General features: G+C 39.7%; 1 long non-coding RNA gene across 1 annotated transcript; it reads left to right on the top strand.

Annotated features, from left to right (window-relative positions):
* The first annotated feature begins 218 nt into the window (after nt 1–218).
* LOC107835440 (uncharacterized) lies at nt 219–2,760 on the top strand. The gene is made up of 2 exons (XR_001661254.1): nt 219–1,069; nt 1,170–2,760. It is a non-coding gene; the product is annotated as an uncharacterized LOC107835440 (long non-coding RNA).
* Nucleotides 2,761–6,618: the final 3,858 nt, after the last annotated feature.

The raw sequence follows: 6,618 nt of genomic DNA, 5'->3' as shown, positions 1-6,618 counted from the left end.
CAAATACATGCCAGACGTATCGGTCAAAGGACTTTAATTGGGTATTTAAACATAACTCAGTCAAATATAAAACCGGAGGGTTTTTGTGGCGGTTGTAACTTGATTTAAAAGCCTTTTTTTAATTTACCAACTATTTTTGAGTATGATATCAATGATTTACACCAAATAAATTAAAAAAAATTCAGATGTATTTTCTTTTGTGCAAACTGTTCTGTAAACGTTTAATATTTTTGATTGAAATTAATAAAAATAAGGACGGATCCCACAAAAACCCAAGAAGAAGAATAAGCTGACGTCATCATATGCGACACTTACACTCCGGTGAGTAGAAACCTGCATCTGCCAAAATGTTTTTGTACTCTAAAACCAAAAATAACTCCAAAGTGTCACGTTATAAAGTTACTGATTGTAGTTTTAGGACTTAATGGCAGTAGAACTGTGATGCAATTGGTTGAAGACACGTTTGTAACTTTTTTTTTGCCGGAGAATATACGGTGGAAGGGTTAAATTAGCCTCTTGTACCTGTGCTTAATACGTTTAATTAGCCGTGATAATTAAACGTATTAATTATCACGGCTAATTAAACGTGATAATTAGCCGTGTTGTTGTTGGCAACAACAATGCTTGTTGCCACTTTGTACAATTGGAGGGTTCCTAAAAACATCAGGCTGTGATGATCTTTAAAGTTTTGTTTATGAATCCTGTCTGAATACACTGATTGCAGGTAGGTCATTTACTTGAATTAAAAATGAACTTGCATCAGTACAGGCACATTTCTTTCCTCCTGTCTATGTTATTTATTGATGTTGCAAGCCAGATGAATAGAAGTAAAGAGCTGAGAACCTGATCTTTGAACAGACAGAGAACATAGGTCAGGAGCAGCCTGGGATGCTTACTGAGGAGTATCCAATGATGATATCCCAGACAATCACTTTTTTCCATGGATGTAACATGCAAGTACTGGCCATATCTTGAAACAAAAAGCTAATAAGAAGCTGTCCTGAGCTCCAACACCTGCTTAAAAAAATGAAGCCATTTCTCTCAATTTTCCATGGTAAACCCCATGAATGTAAGGTAAGGAACACTGACCAGGCATTGAATAGCCTTGCTGGTACATACTGCATAAACATCTTTGACACAGTTGATGTTGTTTGTGCATGTTTGTGCAGACACAGATGGACACAAAGCTTGTGCCAAGGCTCATCGCAAGATCAGAAAGGAGAAACCATCTTAGCATTGGCTTTAGAAGATGTTGGTCACTTGAAGACTGATACAGACACAGAAGTTCTGTCTTTGGAAGAGATCCTGTCCGGTGTCTCTTGGCATGTTTGACTGGGGTGGGGATGTACTGTCACAGGGTGAATTAGTTAAACTTTTAGACTTACCGCATTAGTTCTACGACCAGGGATTGATTTTGTGTACTACATTTCCACCAATCTAAATAACAAGAAAAGGAAAAAAAAAACTATTTTAAAAACAAAAGAAGAAATGAAGTCAAAGCGTGTACACTTGAAAACTGAAAACTAGTGTGGTGACTGTCATATTTTATAATCCTTCTAAACTTTACTCTTTACATGGATTTAGACATTTTCTCAAATTAGCTTAACATTGATTTTAACCACTTTACAATGGCCACAGAAATGGAAACTAAGTCCAAAACAAGTTGTCTTTGCTTATAAACGGTCTCTATAGGTTTTCTGTTTCTGTGAGAATTTTGACATTTTAGGGCTGGACTCCTTAAGTCGCAAGTTCAGTTTTCTTCTGGGTTCCATTCCCGGCCCGAGGTCTTTCTGCATGGAGTTTGCATGTTCTCCCTGTGCATGGTGGGTTCTTTCAGGGTTCTCCGGCTTCCTCCCACAGTCCAAAAACTTACTTACTTCTCTTCATCTGGCTTGCAACAGCAATAAATAACATAGACAGGAGGAAAGAAATGTGCCTGTACTGATGCAAGTTCATTTTTAATTCAAGTAAATGACCTACCTGCAATCAGTGTATTCAGACAGGGTTCATAAACAAAACTATAAAGATCATCACAGCCTAGGGGCACTGATGTTTTTAGGAACAGTCCAATTTTACAAAGTGGCAACAACAAGCATGACTATAAATACTATTTATGTGACTTTATCACGGCTAATTAAACGTATTAAGCACAGGTACAATTAGCCTCTAAGAGGCTAATTTAGCTAGCTTGCACCGTATATTCTCCGGCAAAAAAATGTTACAAACGTGTCTTCAACCATTCGCATCACAGTCCTACTGCCATTAAGTCCTAAAACTACAATCAGAAACTTTATAACGTGACACTTTGGAGTTATTTTTGGTTTTGGAGTACAAAAACATTTTGGCAGATGCAGGTTTCTACTCACCGGAGTGTAAGTGTAGTATATGATGACGTCAGCTTATTCTTCTTCTTGGGTTTTTGTGAGATCCGTCCTTATTTTTATTATTTCAATCAAAAATATTAAACGTTTACAGAACAGTTTGCATGCAATCACAAAAGAAAAATACATCTGAATTTTTCTTAAATTGATTTGGTGTAAATCATTGATATCATACTCAAAAATAGTTGGTAAATAAAAAAAGGCTTTTAAATCAAGTTACAACCACCACAAAAACCCTCCGGTTTTATATTTGACTGAGTTATGTTTAAATACCCAATTAAAGTCCTTTGACCGATACGTCTGGCATGTATTTGTAGTAAATATTCTTAATATCCTGTTCAAACTAGCACATAAATTGTAAATAAAGGTTGTTTTTTTTTTTAAATAGAATAGACTCGTCATCTTATTCGTTCCTAGATTGTCAGTATCGGACGCATAGGGAGCGGTACAGCATTCAATGAGAGAACCCTTCTCGTCAATTATTGACGCATATTGACCCTCTGCGTCAATATGTGACAAGTTGGGAGTGACAATGTGTTGCTCTTTCAATCACTGCACTGCAGCTGCAGAGAAAACTTGGAACTTTAACTTTATCATTCTGCCCCAGTGGTTCGCTACAGGCAGCCTGAGTCGGAACCACCAACAGATATAAAGAATGTCTGTCAAACATTCTGTTATAAAGAAACACAGGGCCATGCAGAGACCTTTTGAGGGGGAGGGGGCTCAAAGTTAAAAAATGGCACATTGAACAAGATCTTAAAACACCGTACAACAACATAGCAACAACCCATATTAATCAATAATTTAATTGGATCCTACTATATCATTGCCATCATGTGGGGACAATGCAAAGCAAATGTAGTATATTTTCCCCAACAGGTATAGTGTTACTGTTTCTGCTGCTGACAGTCCTGGAGGACTGAGTTGAACTGAGACTGTAGCTGTTAAACAGGGTTAATTTGCTGCCATTTTACTAATTAAGCCCTAATAATATCTATTTAACCTCTACAACAACTTGACTGCAGACTGCTTTATAGATCTAAAAAGCTCAAAGGGGTTAACTCTATATAATTTTTTTTATGTTAGCATCTCTGAGATGTAGAATTGTAAAACTGGGATATCAAGGCAAAGAAAACTCAGTAGCGGCTGGTAAGGCCCTCCAGACATTCAGGGGCCCCTAGAAATGGTTTAATTGTAAAACAGACCATAGATCTAAACCTGTAGCATTAATTTATAGAGAATGACAGTGTTATTGAATTTTATTTAATGCATTCACCTGAGAATTTTTTTAAACATTTTGGATTTAATTAGTTTACTTTGTAAACGTGTGAGGAATCATCTTGATAGTTTGTTGCGTTACCATGGCTACAATATGGTGTAACCTTTGTGTTTGAGTGGGGTTTGTTCACAAATACATCACAGCAAACAACCAAAGTGAAGTCTGTGAGAGGGAGACCAGGTCACTGATTGATTTTAAACTCGGCCAAGAAACCTGGTCTCCCTCTCACAGACTTCACCTTATCTATATTTAAACGTCAGTGATGCTGAGGTTCTTAGTAGGAAGGGTTTCGGGGGGCGGGAGGGTTCTGTCTAAGGCCCCATATTACCTTGGTCCGGCCCTGCATGAACAGCTGCTGCGATGCACATCTCTGGAATCTACCAGGAATCCCCCGGTGACCCCTACACCAGGCCGCTGATGCTTTGGGGACATTTTGATTCATTTAATTGTAGCATGTTTGGCTTTATGCTGCAGTTCTAATTATTGCTACAGTATTTTTGCTGATGTTTATTTAGTGAACTCCAATTGCTATGGGCCGAATTTTCCTCACTTGACGTTCTGCAATAATTAATATTTACAGCCGCTCACCTCTAGCCCAGATCCCGTCTGCAGCGGCTTTAACCCCTTTAACCCCGGCTTCAAGGAGAAGGAGAGCGAACAGAGAGCAAGTGGTACCAGGTGGTACCGGGGCTTTGAGGTGCGTCGCGACTCGCGGTGACAGTCGCAGTACCGTGTCTTATGTCAGGATGTCTGATATAAAGACATTCTTTAACCTGTTATTCACGAGAGGACCCAAATTTGGGTCCTCTCGTGACAGAGGTGTCAAACTCCAGTCCTCAAGGGCCTCTGTCCTGCAACTTTTAGATGTGCCTCTGCTGCACCACACCTGAAAAGAATAATTAGGTCATTAGCAAGGCTCAGGAGAACCGATCTACACAGGGAGGAGGAAATTAAGCCATTTCATTCCACTGTTTTTTACCTGTGGCACATCTAAACACTGCAGGACAGCGGCCCTTGAGGACTGGAGTTTGACACCCCTGTCATTGTGAATGACAACCTATGAACAACAGGTTAAAGACGTGCGGTCAAGGTAGGCAGGTGAGGCAGAGCCTCACCTGTCATCATGGAAAACTAATATATAATAATAAAATCATTTATATTGCTATTTTCACCCTGTTGTTTGTACTATAAAGTATCTATTTTTTTTTACTTAGCTTAACCAATTCTGATGATTCTTTCTTCAAAATCGCTGGATTTTCGCATTTTCCCATTCAATTGCTCAGAAACGAAGCCGGTGAGGCAGCACCGACCTGGGATCGCGCAACTGCTCGCTAACTGCACTGGCTGCCATTCTATGGGAGCATATTCGTCCTGTCTGTACACCGGCAATAAAATGACTAAAAAAAAACATTTAATATATGGACTGATTTTACATAATTTAGCTTATGTATATAATGTACAGTGGATTTTTTTTTTGTCAACAACTGTATGTGTATCGCGTTTTGTGTGCGGAGGAGCGATCAGAAATGGCAGAGAACAGACTCGAGGTGAGGCAGGCAGTTCTCTTGCCTCATCGCTGGGGGCGCTCATGATCCCAGATATTGTGACTCCACAACTGCAGAGTAAGACACAGTGAGCTAGCCATGGAGCTCGCCATACAGTAAATAAGTAAAGTACAGCTGTTATGTTCCATGTTTCTGTTTTCTGTGTTCAGTCCTGTTTTCCTGTGAGTCTCTGTCCTGTCCTCCCCGTTGATTGCTTCCCAGCTGTATCCAGTTCCCTTGATTACCCGTCTGTATTTATACCCACCTGTTGTCTGTGTTCCTTGTCAGGTCCTTGTCGTGTCTAAGTTTGTCTATCGCAGTCCATGTGGTAGTCAGTGTCGTTCGTTGTAAGTCAGTCTAATAAGTCGTTCTTTGTAGCCTCGTTTAAGTCGTCACAGTTGAACTGGAAAGTCCTGTGGCGGCTTGGCTCTCTCTTTAGTTTTTACCGTCACAGTAGAACTGGACGGTAAAACTGGCGGCATGGCTCCTATTTTGTCAGTCTTTGTTTAGTTGCTGCCGGTGCTGAGTTTTGTTTCCACTCTGCCGTGTTGCATGTTTTTGGACTGTTTAGAGCTATATTTGATTATTAAAAGACGTTAACTTCACTACATCCTGGGTCCTGCGTTCGATCTCACCACCACCACCAACACACTTCATGACAACAGCGATATATTTGTTTCCTCCTCTCTTTCGACGTCAACATGAAAGACTACATTTCTACACTTAAACAGTTTTCTAAAGTGGATTTTAAATTGAAGAAGGACATAATAACTAAAGTAAGACCAACACCGGAGCTGAAGGTTTTGCTTCGAGACAGTTTTACGATTCTTAAACGGAGTAGAAAAGACATGCCGAGGAAGCGCATTGCTATCACGCAGGAAAAAACAAATTTCGAGCGCTATGACGTTATAACGTGATACGTATCTTGTTAAAACGTGATAGTATCTCGTTAAAACGTGATAGTTATCTCGTTAAAATGTGATACCTATCTCGTTAAAACATAGTTATCTCATTAAAACGTGATATGTAACTCGTTAAAACGTGATAGTATCTCGTTAAAACGTGATACGTATCTCGTTAAAACGTGATATTTATCTTGTTAAAACGTGATATGCATCTTGTTAAAACATGATAATTTTATGTCCAGGAAGTGGCGGTATTATGCTAGGCTAGTACCGTGGCTTACATGAATTGGTCAGGTTTCCTTTCATGTTTGGTCTACAAAATGTAGAGATACGGATGCTGCTTTGCACTGTGGTTAAAACCATTAATAGCATGCGTACTCTGAGCAGGATCCTAAACAGAACGGGACTGCACCGAAGGAAACGTCAGTCCGGTCCTGTAGCGGCGTTCCTGACTGTCTGGATCGAAGCTCAAGTTGGCTTCCGATTGTAGCTTCTGATTTGGGAAATGG

The sequence above is a fragment of the Poecilia formosa genome, unplaced genomic scaffold (genome assembly GCF_000485575.1).
Source record: "Poecilia formosa unplaced genomic scaffold, Poecilia_formosa-5.1.2 Scaffold2519, whole genome shotgun sequence".
In the NCBI taxonomy this organism is placed as follows: Eukaryota; Metazoa; Chordata; class Actinopteri; order Cyprinodontiformes; family Poeciliidae; genus Poecilia; species Poecilia formosa.
Note: the sequence above shows the minus strand (reverse complement) of the source record. Positions and strands in the feature narration are given on the sequence as shown.